The sequence below is a fragment of the Symphalangus syndactylus genome, chromosome X (genome assembly GCF_028878055.3).
Source record: "Symphalangus syndactylus isolate Jambi chromosome X, NHGRI_mSymSyn1-v2.1_pri, whole genome shotgun sequence".
Classification (NCBI taxonomy): domain Eukaryota; kingdom Metazoa; phylum Chordata; class Mammalia; order Primates; family Hylobatidae; genus Symphalangus; species Symphalangus syndactylus.
In genome coordinates, this window is record NC_072447.2 from 65,711,901 (window position 1) to 65,733,499 (window position 21,599).

The following is a 21,599-nucleotide window of genomic DNA, read 5'->3' on the forward strand; positions in this document are numbered from 1 at the left end:
TTTCTTCCTGCTTGTCCTCACCCCTGCCCATGGGGAACCTATAGATGAGCCCAGTGAGCTCACTGTGAGTCATTGCGACCCACATGCAGTCATTAGAGCCATGCATCATCATCACAACAGCCACCAGGTTAACACTTGGGTAATATATCCAAATAATGACTCACCTGTTCTGACGTGATTTGGATGATATGCCATCATTTAGCGTAGCCATAGTTTATTCAGTCATTCTCCTATTGGATCGTTAATTTTGCGTTTGATTAACTTTTTATTTACTTTTAGTGTTTGATTACTTTTTAGCGTTTTTATTTACTTTTTAGTGTTTGATTTACTTTTTGACCATCCAGACCTGTGATGAGCATTCTTGTACATGCAATGATGTTCATAGAGTAACCCTATTTGTAATAGCTAAAAACTGGAAACAACCCAACTACACACCAATAAGAAGTTGCATAAATAAATTCTGCCAGATTCACACTATGAATTACTGCACAGCTATGAGAAGGAATGAGCTAGACCATACAGAGACATAACATTAGGTGAACGAAGCCAGATATAAAAGAGGATATGCTATGTGATTCCCTTTCTACATGGCTCAAAAGCAAAAGCAATAGTGTTTAGGCATACGTATGCCTATATTATTATAACAACTTTACAGACAGCAAGGATTCTAACTTGCCTGGTGGGCAAATTTTCTTAATTTTTGAAATTATACAGTAAAATGGACACTTGAGGTATAGTTCTATGAATTTGAACACATGTATAGATAGATATAACCACCATCACAGTCAGTATCCAGAACATATGCATCACCCCAAAAGAACTTCCTGGGTTCTTTGTGCTGCTCTTGTATAGTCACTTCCTTCTCCCAACCCTAAGCCCTGGCACCCACTGATCTGTTCTCTGTCACTATACTATTGTCTTTTCCAGGATATCATAGAAATGGAATAATACAGCCTGTAGTCTTTTGAGACTGGCTTCTTCACTCAGCATAGTGTCTTTGAGTTTAATTCAAGTTGTTGAATATATCAATAGTTCTTTCTTTCAGAATAATATTCTATTGTATGAGTGTAGCAGATTTTCTTTATCCATTCACTCATTGAAGGACATTTGGGTTATTTCTAATTTGGTATAATTGTGAACATTTGTGCCATAAACATTTGTGCACGAATTTTTGTGTGAACATAAATTTTCATTCTTCAATGATAAATATCCCAAATGTCCAATTTTTACAACACCGTTTGTTGAAAAGACCATCCCCTTTCTTTTGAATTGCCTACAAAAACAAGATCAATTGATTTTTCTTTTTTTACCAAGGTGCTTTTATCTTTGGGCTATGTATGACACTGTCAAGATTGTTCTAGTATTATAATAATTTTTTAAATTTTGTTCTTTTTCAAAGTTATTTTGATGGTTCTAGTTCCTTTGCCTTTCCTCATAAATTTCAGAATCAGTTAGTCTGTATCTACAAAAAAATTCCTGCTGGGAATTTGATTGGAATTGCATTAAATCTATACATCAATTTGGGGACATCATTCCTATATTGAGTCTACCAATCTATGAGTACAGTATTTCCCTCTCTTTATTTAGTTCTTTTATTTCCTTCATTCGCTTCTGATGGTTTTCAGCATGTGACTCCTGCACATGTTTTGTCAGATCTTGAGGAGCAGCTATTGTAAATCATATTGTGTATTTTTAAAAATGTTTGTTCTTGGAAGTTCATTAGTAGTCTATAGAAGTGCTTTGATTTCTTTGTTGAACATGTATCCTGCAATGTTGCTTAACTCCCTTGTTCATTCCAGAAATATTTTTTTATAAATTCAGCAAGATTTCCAACAAGATAATCGTAACATCTGTGAGTTGGAGTAGTTGTAGACCCTCCTTTCCAATCTGTACACCATTCATTTCCTTTTCTTGCCTTTTTAAACTGGTTGGAACTTCTAGTACAATACTGAATAGCAGGGGTAAGAGTTAGCAACCTTGCTTGCTTCCTGATGTTATGGAGAAAGCAGTTAGTCTTTATTAAGTATAATGTAAGGTGTAGGATTTGTTTTTAGTTGCTCCATATCAAGTTCAGCAAGCTCCTTCTACTCCTGGTTTGCTAAGTGTTTGATATTGTTGTCTGTAATCATGAGTGGCTGTTGAATTTGTCAAAGGCTTTTCTGTGTCAATTGTTTGACCATGTGGTTGGGGTTTGGGTTTTTTATTTTTATTTTTTCGGTATGTTAGTATGCTGAATTGCATTGATTATTTTTTGAATATTGAACCAGTTTTGTATTCTCAGGACAAACCCCACTTGGTTGTGGTGCATTATTCTTTTTATATATTATTGGATTCAATATTAACAAAATATTTTGTTTGCTAATATTTTGTTGAGAATTTTCTGCATCTATGTTCATAGGGGAGATTAGATTATATTTTTTAAGCTGTCTTCGTCTGATTTTGGTGTCAGAACAATGCTGATCTTTTAAGATGATTTGGTAAATATTCCAACTGTCAATTCCATCTTTTAATGGGTATACATCTATTCAGATTATGTTTATTTTTGAGTGAGCTTCGGTAGTTTGTGTCTTTCAAGGAATTGTTCCATTGTCATCTAAGCTGCTGAATGTATACGTGCAGAGTTATTCATAGCATCCTTTTCATTTTTGTGTGGCCTCTAACTTGTATTAAACTTTTCAAAGAACAAATGCAATCTTGGCTCACTGTAGCCTCAACCTCCTGGGTTCTAGTGATCCTCCTGCCTCAGCCTCCTGAGCAACTGGGACTATAGACACACTATCATGCCCAGTTAACTTTTGTACCTTTTGTAGAGATGGGGTTTCATCATGTTGCCCCGGCTGGTTTCATACTCCTGAGCTCAAGCGATCCGCTTGCCTCGGCCTTTCAAAGTGCTGGGATTACAGGCGTGAGCCACCGTACCCGGCCTGGTGCTTTCATTCTTGAAGTCTGGCATCTTAGCACATGCTAATCAGAGGGTGCCTACATGACCAGCATCCAGTAAAAGTCTTGGACACTGACTATCTAATGAGCTGCCCTGGTAGAAAATATGTCACATCACATATGTCACAATTCATTGCTGGGGGAACGAATTCTGTGACTCTCCTAGAAAAGAACTCCTAGAAACTTGGGCTGCTTTCCTCAGGCCATTGGCCCATACACCTTTTCTTTGCTAAGTTTGCTGTATACTTTCATGTAATAAATCTTCACCACCATGAGTCCAGCTATACGCTGACTGTGAGTCCTTTGAGTCCTCCCAGCAAATAATAGAAAATGGGAGTGGTCTTGGGGACCCCTGACACCGTTGTCACAGTGGTGGGATTTGCCAGAATAAGCCTGACTCACTAAAATATGGTGAAAGCCTCGTTTGAGTAAAGAAAGACTGAAGGAGTAGGGGATGATGAAGGCGCTCAGGTGATTATGGCCTTATGCATACTGTGAAACAGCAGCTAGCTGTTGTCTCTTGTGAGAGGTAAATGTTACTTATAGATTTTAAAAAGAACACATCCAACTCTGGGAGACCTGAATCACTGCATTCCTTGGCGTCTTTCGCCATGCTGGAGATTGGGGGGTGGGAACACAGCCAGGTGAAGTTTTTCCTTTCCTCCAAATAGAAGAAAGGGCCTGGGAATGCACAAAAGTAATTTTGGAGTGGCGAAAAATGTTAGAAATTTGGGCTTCTCTCTCCTCCAAGTGGAAGTGAAAAAAATTAAATCAGTTCCCTGCGCTGGAGCAAAGCTTAGATAAACCAAGTAGAGGGAAAAGGAAAAAATCCTCCAGTCTTTTCTTCAGCTTTGCTGCTGCTACTGCAGCCCCTCCCAGCCTTCCAGAAAGAATCTCTCCGGACAGCTATGATGTTAACCTTGTAATTGCAATGAGAGCCAAAAAAAAGGAATTAAAAATGGCTTTTTTATTTATGGCTGTTGCATCCAGATATATAATAAAAGTGATGGGAAATGTTATATACTTATAATGTCATAAATGCTAGAGGGACCATCCCCTTCAGGGAAAGCTGGAAGGGAAAAAGATTTTAATGGGTACAACTTTCTTGCTTTTTGACTCAGGTGAGGATATTGGAATTTAAAGTCAAATTTAGCTTTGAATGTTACAAAGAAAACGAATCTCCATAACTGAGGATTTTTGCTCTGATGGTTGCCTTTGGAACAAGGAAGGCAACATGAAAAGATAGGCAACTTCCAGGTGGAGGTGCACTTTTGAAGTGGTTCTCAATTGTTAATGAACTCTAATGAAATCAGATATCTGACCCTTAGAGAGTGATGATTTGTCAGCCAGGTGTGCACATTTTTGAATGAGTCCATTAAATTCTAAGGCTGACAAGAAAATTGGGCTTAGCATAGTTTTGCTTGTTACTTTGGCTTGGAACAAGGCTGTCTGGTTTTCAGCTTCTTCTTTTTGCTGCTGCCAAAGAAAAGTCTCTTTGTTTTGTCTTGTTTTTTCATATGCTGAATTCATAGATCTTAATGGCCTGGACCTCACTGTAAGCCGAAATTGATATTGTCTGCTATGGGCTATTTCAGCCTCAGTAGGAGCTGTGCAGAACCTGAAGCAGGCACAGTCTCAATACACAGGACTCTGACTCTGTAACTTTTACAGAATTAAAATTTTTAATTTTTTTTTAATTTTTGATAGAGATGGGGTCTCCCTATGTTGCCCAGGTTGGTCTCAAACTGCTGTGCTCAAGAGATCCTCCTGCTTCGGCCTCCCAAAATGCTGGGATTACAGGCATGAGCCACCACGTGTGGCTGACTTTTACAGATTTAAGAAACCCCTCTGTAAGGACTTCAACAATAGAAACATCAAGGATGCTTGCTGGGCCATCTGGGTCACTTGAAGTTGCCCATGGAAAAGGGCTTATTCTCTGATGGGACCATTTACAATCTAGGGGCTTATCAGCTTTGTTTCTGATGCAAAGGCTAATTACATTCCTCATTTGTTATTCCTGCCAAAACTGAAGGGAAGGGGAGAATATATCACAGAGAGTGACTCCTCCATGCACTCCTGACCGATCAGTCTCTAGATCTCCTCTAGGGAATATGTCACTGGTATTGACTTGGGGTTCCCCTTTCTTTTTTGTTTTCTCCTTCCTCCTTCCTCCTCTTTCTCTTTCTTTCTTTCTTTCTTTTTCTTTCTCTCTTTCTTTTTTTCTTTCTTCTTTCCTTCTTTCCTTCCTTCTCCTTCTCTTCTTCTTTTGACAGGGCCTCACTCTGTCACCCAGGCTGGAGTGCAGTGGTGCAATAATAGCTCACTGTGGTGTCCACCACCCTTTCAGTTATCCTCCCACCTCAGCCTCCCAAGTAGCTGGGACTACAGGCACAAACCGCCATGCCCAGCTGGTGTGTGTGTGTGTGTGTGTGTGTGTGTGTGTGTGTGCGTTTGTAGAGACGGGGTCTCACTATGTTGGCCAGGCTGGTCTCAAACTCCTGGCCGCAAGGGATCATCCTGCCTCGGCCTCCCAAATTGCTGGGATTACAGGAATGAGCCACTGTGTCAGGACGGGTTCCACTTTCTAGACTAATTGCAGTTTACAAGTGTTGTGGCTCAGAAAACAATATCCCAGAATGGAGGCCTCAGAAGCAGCCTCAGAAGTAAAAGTTTTTCTGTGACCTTATCCTGCCCTCTTATCTCTCAGTCCCATTCTCTCTTGAGGCTAGCCATAGAAACTAGGATCCCTCTTCCCCAAAGTGGGTCTTAGAAACCAGAAGCCCTTTTCTCCAAGCTAGTCATCAAGCCTAAAAATATGATTCTAATTTTCCCTCTGTTTTTCTGTGTAAAAAACAGGCCATAAAGAAATTACCTGTCTTACCTTGTTCAACTATAAGTCATAAGACACCCATTCCAGAGAGGGTGCTGCCCCCCACACCCAGAAGGAAGGAATGCTGCTCAGAAAGGCCTAGAAGAATCCAGACAGACGGGTCTTGCTGGGTTTCCCCACTCAATCTATTTGCATTAGATCATACCCTGTTTTTCCAATCATATTTCTGCCTGGCTGTCCATACTTTGTTGAAACTAAGCATGAAAATGGACAATGTCCCCTATATTTTTGGATCTTAATTCTGAAGGCTCCCATACATACATATTAAATAAATTTGTATGCCTTTTCTCCTATTAATCTACCTCATGTCAGGGATTTCCAGTGAACCTTTAAAGGGCCAAGGCCCATGGCCCCTACATAACAAAGGACTAATAGCCTGGCTCTGCTTCCCTAACCTTTCTCCTGGTGCACACATCTTGGTAAGGCACTTTGGCCATTCAATACAGCTGTCGCCAGCAAAGCATTGAACTTTTCCAGCCTGCTCACTAAATAAATGACAGAGACAAAAGGGATAAGAAGTTATGCAAACCCATTTAAATTTGTTTTAAAATGTAAATTTTCATCCCAATCAATTTCAGAACATGACGAGTACTACTGGTTGTTTATTAAATTGTTTTTTCTGGGCTGGGCACAGTGGCTCATACCTGTAATTCTACTGCTTTGGGAGCTGAGGCATGAGGATCCCTTGAGCCCAGGAGGTAGAGACTACAGAGAGCCATGATTGCACCACAGCACTCCAGCCTGGACAATGAAGCAAGACCCTGGCTCAAAAAAAAACTTCTATGAAAATTATTTTGCTCTGCTTGCATATGACCACTTCAGACAAAAGGTCTAGAGGAGAATCGATGACAATAAAAGAAATGGAAAGTTTTGATTACAGAATGGCACACACTGATTTTCTAACAATGAAGAAAACACGAAACCTGACACCTGGAAAGAGTCAAACCAGAGAGAGGGGACATTAATGATTTCTGTTTTTCAAAATGGTTCCTGAAAACTTTCCCTTTTTCCTGAAAAAACGGTCCCCATTCAGCCATCCCAAGCTACTGTAAGTATATTGAAATCACACTGACTGCTGAGCACACAATCACATCGGACAGAGCTGCAACTAGGGAAGGGACAGCAGGGGCAACCCAGCTCCTGAACGTCCCACGCAGAACACCTACAGATGTCATCCAGGTTTGTAAAGAGGAAGAACTGGTGTCAATGGTTAACAGAACCTGGACTGACTGCCTTCTGTCAGTCCCTCTGAAACCAAGGACACAAATGACTTGTTTGGAATGCACAGGGAACCCTAGAGGGAAAGGTCCCACAGTGGGAGGCCACCCTGGGGGCCTTTGCAAGTTCCTGCCTGACTAATGTATGTCCTGCTGTGGGTGCACTTAAAATGGTAAATGTTAGGTTTCCAGGGATATAATCATGTACTTGCATGTGCCCCCTAACTATCCTGATACTGACTTAGCCATGAAAGGCCTTCACATCAGCTTCAGCTTACTGGCCAGAGCTATGCTGAGCCTGAATTGGTGGCTTGGGTTGGGCAAAAAAGGTTAATGCAAAAATTTAAGTAGGAAGTCAGCTGCCTTTCTAAGATAAACCTTCGTGGTTACTGGGATTTGTATTAATTGGCTGTGATGGTAAACTTGATTTGTCAACTTGACTGGGCGAGAGTACACAGGTATTTGTTCAAACACCAGAACTAGGTATCTCTGTGCAGGTAATTTTAAATGAGACTAACATTAAAATCAGTAGACTTTGAGTAAAGCAAATTACACTCCATGATGTGGGTGGGCCTCATCCAATAACTTCAAGGCCTTAAAGAGAAAAAAGACGGGGTTTCCCCCAGTGAAGAAAATATTCTGCCTGCAAACTGTCTGTGGATTTGAGCTACCTTACCTGGGTCTCCAGAATGATGTCCTGCCTTACATAATTTGGATTTGCCAGCCCCCACAGTTGCATGAGCCAGTTCCTCAACATCAATTTCAACAATCTCTCTCTCTCTGTCTTTCTCTCTCTCTTTCTACACACACACACACACACACACACACATACACACGCACGGAGGAGCCCGAACCAATAGAGTGCTTACATCTGGGACCCTTAAAGGGCGTAACAGAGATCAATACTGCAGGTTGGTCTCACTCTGCTGCATGGGTTCTAAGGCAGAGTGCTGTGGTGTTCCCCTCCCACCCTCTACAGACTGACATCCATGTGGCTCATCACTGTGATGCAGGGTTTGGCCATCCAACCCTTCATAAATCACTACAATTCCACAATGGTTCTCTGCCCTCCTTCTGACTGTCATGTACTCTGTTCTATCCTGAAGTCACAGCGATCTACCGGATATGATTCCAACCATCCAGAAAGGACCTGAAAACCTGGTGAGGGAGATACACCTGCAAAGAGAAGTTCAGTGAAATAACAGCAACAGGCATAGCTGGTGTGTTCACCAACTCATGAGAGATCACACTATCAACATCTCCCACTTGATTTTCCCCATCAATTAACAGCTTACCCTGGAAACAATCCCTTTGGTAGGTAAGTTGGATTCCCCTCATTGTTTCCCCAAGGCATGCGGAGCTACAAAGCAAACTGATACTGGTATGTTGTGTGAGAGTGGAATCCAAGAATGGAATGCTCTGCAGTGATGTGATTGCCAAAGCAGTCAAAAAGTCTTTGTAAGTTCCCAGATGAAGTACCATTTACAAGCCTCTCTCAGTTTACAGGGAGTGACATGTATGGAAAATCCAGTTTATTTAAGACTCTGGAAAAAGTCATTTGCCTCACTATAACACTCAGTCCCCAAATGCCAGTAGCCCCTGCCAATCATTCCAACAATCAAAGCTGCCCTCCAAAATGCCCCAAAGTGGGCAATGATATTCTGGCCACCACTTTAGGATTCATAAGAAGTACCCTCAAAACTCTTATTTACATCAAAAGGATAGGAATGTTGCAGTCGGTACAGGGGAAATAACACGGCACCATGGAGCAGGACGCAATATTCCCGAGAAAGGATTGTGGGCACCTTCCTCCTTAGTGTTGCTTTCTGTGATTAAAAAAAAAAAAAAAAAAAACGGTGGTTCAGGGCCAGCTGGGGTGTGCAGTGAAGTTTCATTTCAAAGGTCAACCACTGCCATGGGACATTGATGCTCAGGATGTTTCTGTGGTAGTCAAAACTCTGGTATCCTGAGACTAGTGTCCTTCTCCTAGGCAAGGGCAGCCGCAGGCTGGGGCACAGGAGAAAAGGCCCAGGCTAGGTTGTCAGTCTGCCAGGGACAGAAGTTTGTTGTGGGATCACAGATGAGATCAGGAGAAGGACAGCTGAAAGGAGAAGAGGGGAGGCCATCTCACACTGTCCAATATCATACTCTCCTGATTACCATAGTTATCATACACATCTTGAAATCAGGTAATAAGAGTCTTCCAATATTCTTTGTCCTTTATAAAATTGTTAGGTTATTATAGTCCCTTTTCTTTTCCATATAAATTTTAAAGTCAGCTTGCCAATTTCTATTACAGAAACAAAAGGCTGCAAGGATTTTGATTGGGTTTACACTGAATGTATAGATTATTTGAGAGAAACTTATATAGTGATAATCTTGAGTCTTGGCACTCCATTAACGTGGTATATCTCTCTATTTATTTCAGCTTGCATTAATATTTCTCAGCAATGCTTCTCAGTACAGGTCTTGCACACATTTTGTTAAATCCTACCACTAAATATTTCATGGGGTTTTTGGTGCTATATTAAGTGATATTGATTTTTAATTTTCAATTGTTTGTTGCTGGTATACAAAAACAGCATTGACTTTTGCATATTTATCTTGAACATGTTACTTTGCTAAACTCACATTTATGTTCAAGTCATGGAATAAATTCCATTTGGCTATGATGTAAATTTTTTATATATTGCTAATTTTTATATATTGGTAGTTTTTATATATTGCTAATTTTTGTTACACATTTTGTGTCTATGTTCATGAGTTATATTGATCTGTCATGTTATTTTCTCATAACGTTTCGTTTTGATATCAGGTTGACGCCAGCTCTGTAAAGTGCTTTGGAAAGTGTGATCTGTCACCAATTTTCATGAAGAGTTTGTGTAGAATTGACATTAATTTTTTTCCACCTCCCTTTCCCAGTATGGAATTATTTCTTCCACAAACGTTTGGCAGAATGCTTGGCACAATTAGCCAATGAAGTCACCAGAAACTTGAAGTTTATTTGAGAAAAATCTTTGTTTTATTTATTTGTTGTTTTTAGTGAATTCTTTTTATTTTTATATAGATATATATGTCATCTATTTATTTTTGAATAGGTTTTGTAAGCTAGGGTCCTTTGAGGAACTTTCCCATTAAATTAAAAAATTCCTTTTTTTGATAATATTTTTCATAATGTATCATACATTTAATATCTGAAGGATCTGTATTGATATGTCCTCTAGTATTTCTTTCTATCATCAGTCTGGCTAAAGGTTTATTAATTTTTCTGATGTTTTCAATTAAACAACTTCTGGTTTCACTGATTTTTTTCCAATTGAAGTTCTCATTTCTGTTTAACTTATTTCTCCTCATATCTTTAGTAATTTTTCCTCCTTCTTGCTTTGGGTACATTTTGTTTTTCTAGTTTCCTAAAGTGGAGGCTTAGATAGTTGATTTGGAACTTTTCTTCCTTTTTGGTGTAAGTACTTCATGCTATAAGTTTCCCTCTACGCAATGTTTTAGTTTCATCTTACAAGTTTTGATATTTTGTGTTTTCATCTTTAAATTTTCCTTGTAATTTCTTCTTTGCACTCTGAATTACTTAAAAGTATTGTTTAATTTCTAATAGTTCATGGATTCCACATATCTTTCTATAAATAATTTCTATTTCAAATATTTTATGGTCACAGAACATGTTTTGTAAGATTTCATTCCTTCTGAATTTGTTGAGATTTGGTTTTCGGCCCAGAATATCATCTATCTTGGTGAACATTCCATGTACACTTGAGAAGAATAGGTATTCTGCTGTTGTTCTAAAAATATCAATTAGGCCAAGCTGGTGGATAATGCTCTCTCTATATATATAGATATTATATATATGTATCTATGTCTATATATATCTATATACATATATATACATTATTAGGCTTTTTCTCATTTTTAGGGCTAAAGTGACTTTCTGTTGAGGCTTTCTGCATCTTATGTGGAGGTAGAGCTCTCCTTTGTCAATATTTTGACTACTGGCACAAAAATACAGTATTCAAATATTTGAATTAAAATATAATCCAGGGACGAGCTGAGTATGGCTTGCAAGCTAACTCCAGCCCATGGCTTACTTCTGCACAGCCTTGGAGATAAGGCTTTTTTTTTTTACATTTTAAAGTATTATTTAAAAAATATATATATATATATCTCCTGAGTTTTTGTTTCCACCAGTTGCTAAGAGGAATGTTGAAGTCTTCAATTATAACTGCAGATGTGTCTATTTCTTCTTTCTGATGTATCAGTTTTCCTCTCATATATTTTGAAGTTGCATACATATTCATGGTTTTATGCCTTCTCAATAAATGCACCCCTCTATGATTGTTGTGTGAAGCCCCACTTCATTCCTTGTAATACTCTCCACTATAAAGTATGCTTTGTGAGGTCTTAATTTAGTACCTCTAGTTTTTATGTGATTCATATTCACAAGGTCCATCCTTTACTTTTAACTTATTTATTTCTAACTGGGGTTCTTTTTAACAGTATATAATTTGTTCTTACTTTTTTTATCCAGTCTTATAAACTCTGACTTTTTTTTTTTTTTTTTTTTTGAGACAGGATCTCATTCTGTCTGTGAACATGGATTCCACTTGTGTCTGAGACTTCCAGGGAGTCCAGCTTTCCCAATTGCCTGTGTTTGGCCTTTATGAATGTGTTACATTTTCAGTTGTTTCCTTCTTACCCACTTTTATGGCTGTCATTTCTTCCACACATGCTGTGCCAGAGGTGATGCAGTTTGTGTGTCTCATCTCTCCTCAGAATGACTTGTCACCCTTTTATATCATGGAACATATATCATGGGAATGTGGCTGACTTGTTACCTCAGCTCTCTGACGATCTAATAAAAAACTGTAATGTCATAGATTATTAGGCTTTTTCTCATTTTTAGGGCTAAAGTGACTTTCTGTTGAGGCTTTCTGCATCTTATGTGGAGGTAGAGCTCTCCTTTGTCAATATTTTGACTACTGGCACAAAAATACAGTATTCAAATATTTGAATTAAAATATAATCCAGGGACGAGCTGAGTATGGCTTGCAAGCTAACTCCAGCCCATGGCTTATTTCTGCACAGCCTTGGAGATAAGGGTTTTTTTTACACTTTAAAGTATTATTTTTTAAAAACACAACAATATGCCACAGAAACGATGTGGCCCACAAAAACTGAAGTATTTACTACCAGGCCCTTTAAAGAAAAATTTGGTGACCCCGTATTAATCTAATATCTATTATTCTGCTTTATATTATTGCATACATTTTCATCCATTTATTTATTGACTCACATATTGAAAAGTATGGATTACTTTTTGCTCTTACCCTATCCCCTCAGTAAAGCATCCAGCTTTATGATGCCATGGTCTCAATCTGGGAAACTTGGCCCAGGGCTCAGGTGAATACACAAACATATATCTGAGGTAGGAGACCAGCAGGACTTGTTTCTGGCTATAACCCTGCTGACTAAAACAGGATCTGAATTGGGAGGCTGAGGTGGGAGGATCACTTCAGGTCAGGAATTCGAGACCAGCCTGGCCAACATGGTGAAAACCCATCTCTACTAAAAATACAAAAATAGCCAGGCATGGTGGCGTGCACCTATAATCCCAGCTACTCTGGAGGCTGAGGCATGATAATCGCTTGAACCCGTGAGGCAGAGGTTGCAGTGAGCCAAAATCGCACCGCTGCACTCCAGCCTGGGTGACAGAGTGAGACTCTGTCTAGAAAAATTTTTTAAAATAAAATAAAACAGGATCTGATTCAGACAGGATAAAGTGAAGAAACTGGCAGAAACTGGCAGATGGCCAGGAGAGTGATCCCTGGCTGCCCTCCTTGCTTGTTAGCATGGGACACTTCCACCCAGCAGCATCATAGTTTACAAATGCCTTGGCAAGAACCCGGAAGTTACAACAGCTTGCCATTGCAATGGGCTGGAAGTTACCAGCCCTTTCCTAAAGAGTTCGAAATAACCTGCCCCTGCCCCTAAATTTGCATTAACCCACCCTTAATATACATGTAATTGAAAGTGGGTATAAGTGAGTAGAAATACAGTTGCTAAGACCACATAGGTTGCTGACTCTTGGTTTACTGCCTATGAGTTAGCCCTGCTCTGTAAGCAGCAGCACCATTCAATAAAAGACTGCTGTCTAACACCACTAGCTTACCTTTGAATTCTTTCCTGGGTGAAGTCAAGAATCATGCTAGACTAAGCCACAATATTGAGGCTCACTTGTCCTGCAGCAATTCCATATCTTGGTTGTTGTAAATAATGCTTCATAAACATGGGAGTGCAGATATCTTTTCAACATACTGATTTCATGTCCTTTGGATATATATCCAGTAGTGGGCTAGCAATTTTGAGGGGGAACCTCCATATTCTTTTCCCTTATGGCTATATTAATAGCCAGCAATAATGTACAAGTGTTCCATTTTCTCACCAGAACTTTCATCCTTTTGATAATAGGCACTCTAACGGGTGTGAGATGAGATCTTATTGGTGGTCTTCATTTGGATTTCCCTGATGATTAGTGATGTTGAGCATTTTTTCATATACCTCTTGGCCCTTTGTGTATCTTCTTCTGAGAAATATCTATTCAGATCTTTTGCCTTGTTTTGTCCTGCTTTTGTTTTGAAACAAGGTCTCTCTATGTCGTATGATCAAGGCTAACTGCAGTTTCGACCTTCTAAACTCAAGTGATCTTCCCACCTCAGCCTCCGGAGTAGCTGGGACTACAAGAACGCACCTTTGCTATTAAAAACAGCAAAGTAAAAAGGTAATTTTCAATTTTGGGGGGAGAAAGTTTCTCACAATTGTTAACTGTTTGGAGTTGCATAATGTAGCCAATGCCAGTTTTATAATGTTTTTATTCCAATTTTAATTTTAGAAATTTCTTTTAAATGTGCTATTCAATGAGTATAAGGTAGAAAAAAATAAGAGGGAACTTCTTTCATCTCTTAGCTCAGTGCCCACTGAGACACGTGCCACAGGTTTTTGGTTCCTTCAGGTTGTTATAATAGTTAAACCAGAGAACCCATTAGTAGAAGAATCAATGTCATTGATGCTGCTTTCACAGAAAAGGGACTGGCTCTAGAGTCATGATAGTGGAGAAGATTGGGAGTTAGTAAAGGAGCCAACCTATGTAAGTTTTGCACAAAAAGAGTTATATAAAAATAGCCAATTCCTGAACCCCGTGTACATAATGATACATGAGAAAATATAAATATATTTGGAAGAGGCTAAGGCAAATTTACAGATGACAGACTCCTAAGTGGCTACTCTGAAAAGGAGAGATATCCTTGAGCATTCAGAGTGATGAACTTTTGTTTCTTGTCTGCTGACTGAACACCATGATTCTTTGCCTTCACTGCAGTGATAAAACAAATAAAGATAAAGATGGGATAAATGTCAGGAAATACTATTATAGCAAATATCATAGCCTTCTTTCTGGCACAAAAAGCTACATTCCATTAACTTTAACCAAGCAAAATCAGAATCCAAGGTCCTCTCTATCCTCCACCCACCAAATGATACCTAAAAAGGAAAATGGTCTTTACCAAGAAAATGTACTCAAGATAGCACATTACTATTTATTTCATCAAAGATTTGTGGTTGTATACTCTGTAAAGAAATTTAATACTAATTTTCTTGATGTTAAATATTATTTCTTTTCTGATTAAAAAGTAGTAGATGGTTTTTATAGAAAATTATAAAATATGGAATAGCAGAATCAAAACTAACATCCACAATTTCACCACTCTGTGGTAAACAATTTGTTGCACTTCTATCCAGTGTTTTATAATTTACTCATCTCTTAAATTGTACACATATATCAAAACATCACATTGTTTTAATGAAACATTTCTTAAAAAAGAAAAAATAATGAAAGTCATCAACAACCTTGAAACAATATGTAAACAGAAAAATTATTCTTTATATAATATGACAGTGTAAATATTCTTTGTACACACACACCAACGAAAGTCTTGAAATGGGCTGGGAACAGTGGCTCACGCCTGTAATCCCAACACTTTGGGAGGGTGAGGGGCGTGGATTGCTTTAGCTCAGTAGTTCGAGACCAGTCTAGGCAACATGGTGAAACCCCATCTATACAAAAATCAGCCGAGCGTGGTGGTGTGCAACTGTTGTCCCAGCTACTTGGGGAGCTGAGACAGGAGGATTAAGCCCTGGAGGTATAAGGTGCAGTGAGTCATGTTTACACCGTGAACCCCAGACTGGGCGATAAAGTGAGACCCTGTCTCAAAAAAGAAAAGAAAAAAAAAAACCTTTGAAATGAAAAAAAAATAAAGTTCAGTGGAAATAATAAAAATAAATATAAAAATAAAGTAGAAAATTAGAACCCAAACAGTTCAAATTACAAAGATATATGATCACTTACACACTTTCTAGTAATCTGAGAATGAAAAATAAAGTAAAAATGACATTAAATTTTCTCAATCAAATTAGAAAACAATTATTTTTGAAAAAACAAGAAATACCCCATGGATGTTTTTCATAATGATGCAGTGAAATGGGCATTTTTATAAATCACCCATTGCTGAGATTTTTTTGTTTATAATTTTCTGTTTTGTAATTTTTCAACAAGCAACATGAAAAACTCAAGATACAAAAGAATGTTTTAAATTATGTTTAAAATAATTTGTATTAATGTAAAGACATATTTACGTTATCATGCATACATTTTAGAAACATTGGTCCCCTTAAAAAGCACATAACATTCTTCCAAATATTTTCAAACTCGCATACGCTCTCAATATTTTATGGAACTGTCAATCTATTTCCCAACTAATCATTTGAAACCTTTTTCTTTGTTTCTAAACATAATATTAGGAGTTTTTATAATCATCATTAATTATTTCAGAATGCCACTCTACTTATGACAAATATACATTTGTACTTTCACTGACTAGCAGTATAGCAATATATGTAGCATATAAATAGATTTTTATTCAGAGTTACATCTAAAAATATTACCTATCATTGAAAGCGAATGCTCATGATAACCACAACTCCAAGTGTTATGGCTTGCTTATAGTACTGATGATGTGTCATTGATTAGATATGATGGTCACATAAGAATGATAAGGATCACACCTAGTACAGGGATCCCGGAAATCTTGTTGGCATCAAATTTGGCTACTTGGTCTTCCTAAACATCCTAAGCTGAAAGTGAAGCTGAATAGAAGATTTAGGACAAGACTTTGTATAAAATACAAACTTTGAATGACTGTATGCAATGAGAAATATGCTAAGAATAATTAAAGGGACACCTGATTTTAATGAGAAAGAAAACACTACATTCCCTCTGTAGTTTTAAGTAGAAGAAACGCAGGACTTAATTCCTGGTCCCGAGAGGATGAAGTGAAGAAACCCGCATGAACCAGCAGATGGCGATAAGAGCAATCCCTAGCTGCATTCATTGCTTATTAGCATAAAACAGACTCATGACAGTTTACACGACATGGCAACATTCCAGAAGTTACCACCCCTTTCCATGGCAACCACCCAGAAGTTAGTTACTACCACTTTCCATGGCAATGACACAGAAGCTGGCACCCTTTTCCTAGAAAGTTCTAAATAACCCAACCTTCAATTTGCATTAAACTGACTCATAATTTAAAGTGGGTATAAATGAGTATAAATACAGTTGCCAAGAGCCCATAGCTTACTGACTCCTGGCTCACTGCCTGTGACTTAGCCCTACTTGGAAAGGAGAAGTACTATTCAATGAAAGTATTGTTGTCTAACACCACCAGCTCACACTTGAATTCTCTCCTGGGAAAGCCAATAACCCTCCTGGGCTAAGCTCCAAATCTGGGCCCACCTGTTTTGCATCAGTTATAAGAGGAGAACGCTTCCAAATATTCCATGATTGCATATTTCTCAAGTTGATTTGTTAAAAATCTTTCATCTTTGTCATAGTCAATGTGTCATTTATCTAAGCATTATGGTGACATAAAAGCTCAGGTGTAACAGGAATTAGTACGATTAGAAATTTAGCAGGATTATTGCCCAATAAGATCTAACATCAAATACTGATATTTAATTGCATTGAACTCCTCCAATTACTTCAGGAAAAGTTTTTAAGAATAAATACTCATGCTTGAAAATATCTTTGAATACATGTAAAATTTATCAACACTGAATACCACAGATGTTGCTGTCACTGGATGCCGATGAAGTACATAATAGGAACCATAAGACACAATCAATAATAAAGGGGGAAATAAAAGGGAACATATCAAAGCACCATCAGACGAGTGCAGAAGCAGACACACGAACACACCTTGCAGCTGCAGAAAGACATGGTAGGAAGTAAAGCCCCACAACTCATCAGCCTTCCTTCTCACCAACTCACGAGTTCACAAGTGAGTTTGCTGAGAGTCAAACGCTCACAGTAAAACTGACAAATTTAAACATCACTCAGAGCTATTTCAAGCATTATGTAGAAAGCTACAGACAACAGTGAACTTGCTCTGAGCAAGTCTTAATCTATCATCCTCATCAATGGCTAAAGAAATGGCCCCTAGACATTTTGTCCAATAACCTCTAAAGTAATGACCTTCAAACTTTTTAAATTACAATTCATGGGAAATACATAGTTTGTATATAATTCAGTAGGGAAATAAATATATGTATGTGTATGTGTGTGTGCAGTCTGTTTGAATATTCTATATGCAGTGAATGTTATTTACTAATTTATTTTATCTCATTTCTTTAAAATGCTGTTTGCGGAGGACAACATTAATCTTATGAACCACTATGGATGACAAGCCAGTATGGAAAAGATTAAAGGCTTTTCACAAGATATCCTCAATGGTTAGTAAGTGTTATTATAGAAGTATATGAAAATACACATGAGAACCCAATGTTGTCTTCCTCCTTGGGAATTCAGTCTTTTCAGAAAAAAATGGTCGTTTTTGTTTGTTTGTTTGTTTTGGTTTTGAGACAGGGCCTCCCTCTGTCACCCCAATCTTGGCTCACTGCAACCTCTGCCTCCCGGTTTCAAGGGACTCTCCCACCTTAGCCTGCCAAGTAGCTGGGATTACAGGACTGCACTACCACACCTGGCCAATTTTTGTATTTTTAGTAGAGATGGGGTTTCACAATGTTGGCCAGGCTGATCTCGAACTCCTGACCTCAAGTGATCCACCCACCTCGGCCTCCCAAATTGCTGGGATTACAGGCGTGTGCAACTGCACTTGGCCAAAAACGTGGTCTTTGATATGGGCCACAAAGGCTACCACGAAATACGTAATTACAGAGGAAATGTGTGTTCCATCAGCAGATAACCATGTCTGTTTTGCACAGGTGAAGTGTTACTTGGACAGACATAAAATCACATGCAAAAGGGACAGAAAGTACATGTGACCTCTTGTCCTCTTGGTATCATGAGGAGGCTTTGTTTGGGCTGCAGCATAGCTGAATGTCATGAATTGCATCCATTCACGAGGACCTCCCTGTGAATGCACAGGGACCTCCATTTCCCTATTGTGCTCCCATTGGATGAGGCAAATAGGGGACTTGCACTTAACATGGTAGGTAGTAAATAATTTGACCTCAACCAACGAGCAATCTGAAGAGCTCAGGTAACAGTGTTTACTATGGTACTCTGAAAACTGCCAGCTGTTCAGAATCTGTAGACTTTGTCCCACCCACCCACGGTCCTGTGGAAATCTAAGTTTGTTCATATTCCAGTGCTTGGAGGATGGGAAGGTCTTGTCATGTGGGAAATTGAGCCCACCCACAGGTAGATGGGCTGTGTTGGTCTCAGCTCCAACTTCTCCTTTAGCGGCCCTCAGAGTTGCTAGCGTCATGTATCAGGCAAGTCTTCTTGCCTCTAAAGAGTTTCTCATACTTCCTGCTGCTTCCTGTGAGTGTCACAAGGGCTACTTCACAACTTGCTCCCATTCCATTCCAATTATGGTCCTTTGAACTCATCCAGTTGGACGAAGGTCACCTGCCATGGGAATAACAGGAGGAAGCTCAAATTTGGGAGGAAGTTAAAACCTGCCCTTTGAAGCTGGAGTGTGTCCACTCAGGAATCATTAAAGTCCAGGTCCTTGTGAAGCACATCCATCCAGCCATCTGATGGCATGACTTTGACCATTTGCTAATTAGATGCTCACAGAAAATCTAAACCCAGATGTCACTATCTCTCATTCTTTGAACATTTCTGAGTGCACTATACTAAAAACCGGAGTTAATAAGGAAAAAATGCAAGTAAAATTTAGTAATGACAAAGTCCTTGCCAAGAAAAAACAAAAAAGATAACAGATAAACTAAATAATAGTTTATGACTGCCCTCACTCCTTAAATAAACTTTGAGAATTACAATGACTACTCAAGCCGCTGTTTGGAGAGAGAGATTGAGGAATCTCTTTTTTCCTACTCAGGGTATTTCCTTAAAGGAGTGCAGCTGTGGCCAAGCACGGTGGCTGACACCTGTAATCCAGCCCTTTGGGGGGCCGAGGTGGGCGGATCACTTGAGGTCAGGAGTTCGAGACCAGCCTGGCCCACATGGTGAAACCCCGTCTCTACTAAAAATACAAAAATTAGCTGGGAGTAGTGGCATGTGCCTATAATCCCAGCTACTTGTGAGGCTGAAGCAGGAGAATCACTTGAACCTGGGGAGCAGATATTGCAGTGAGCCAAAGATAGCGCCACTGCACTCCAGTCTGGGTAACAGAGCGAGACTCCGTCTCAAAAGAAAAAAAAAAAAAAAAAAGAAGCTCAACTAGATAGAATATATAGATGTCAGTTCAACAATATATCCTAATTTATTTATAAAACGCTACATTCTGATCAGGGCTCCCTTCCTATCCTTCCCTTCCATATACTATTCCCCACATTAAACTGCTAGGTAATATAAAAGTAATAAGAACAGGAGTCATGGACACAGTTTACTGTCTACATTAACGAGAGTTTATATTCCACTGGCTTCATTATCATAATTTTACTAATACAGGAATCTCTTACCAAGGAAAATAAAAGTTTCAAAAAAACTTTATTGTTCTTTCCAGCAATTGCCTGAAAGATCCATCAACTCCTCAATAAAAAGTGTCAAATGACATTTTTCAACCCCAAAACTCTTTGAACCCCTTGCCTAAAAAGTCTTGTTGCGTCCACCAATCCTAAATCATTATCATTCCTACCCACTTCTAACAAAAACATCCCCCACTTTAAAATACCCACTTTATACCGGACATGAAAAGCAGAACAAATATACCCAAAGCCCTTCCACATCTGACATACTAGTGCCTCTGTGGAGGTAGTGCTCTACCTTATAGCTTTATGCAAATAATGTCAGCGCTGTCTTATGAACAGGTTATTTGGCTGATATTTGGGGAGTAGAGTATATGATGAGCATAGTCACCACTGCTGTACATCATGTCACAATAGACTAAGTCTAAATCCTAGGACCAATGCTGTATTAGTCCGTTCTCATGCTGCTATAAGGACATACCTGAGAGTGGGTAATTTATAAAGGAAAGAGGTTTAATTGACTCATAGTTCTGCAGGGCTGGGGAGGCCTCTGGAAACTTAATCATGGAAGAAGTGGAAGCAAACACATCCTTCTTCACATGGCAGCAGGAGAGAGAAGAATGAGCAAAAGGGGAAAAGCCCCTTATAAAACCATTAGATCTTGTGAGAACTTACTCACTATCAGGGGAACAGCATGAAGGTAACCACCCCCATGATTACATTACCTCCCACAGGGTCCTTTCCATGACCCCTGGGGATTATGGGAACTACAATTCAAGGAGAGATTTGGGTGGGGACAGAGTCAAACCACATCATATGTATGGATATTTCTGAACCATACACTGTCTGAATGACCTACAGGTATATTCAGGGAAATGTTACCAGTCCAGAGATTAAAATGTGCAATAATACAACCTAAAAAAGGAAGATGTGTTAATTTATTTAGTCTACAGAAGTGGTTCTATTCATTGGTAGCATGGCAGAAAACCTCAGACCAGAGAAGGAAGTGATTAATCAAAGCATGAATAAAAATTGGCCAAGGTGGGAGGATCACTCGATCCCAGAAATTGAGACCAGCCTGGACAACGTAGTGAGATTCTGTCTCTAAGTAAATAAATAAATAAAATAGCTGGGCATGGTGGCACACATCTGCAGTCCCAACTACTTGGGAGGCTGTGTCTTGAGTATTGCTTATGCCCAGGAGATTCAGGCTGCAGTGAGGTAAAGTCATGCCATTGCCCTCCAGACAGGGTGACGAAAAAAAAAAAGCATGTATAAATATAGACATTAAAATAATTTATTTCTCTCACAAAAGGTCTTTCTGAGACACATCAACCACTAAGGGTGACATGGGACTCTCTGTTCCCAAAGTTTCTGGATGCATGAGAATGGTAGGACAAGAGAGAGAGAGAAAAAAGTATCTCTTAAGTCCTTTCCTTTCTACTACAAACATACTGGGGATTCTGGTTTGGGGACAGTGGGAAAACCCTGGCTGGCCTTGCATGTGCCTGACTCAGTGTGAACACCCCTTGCTT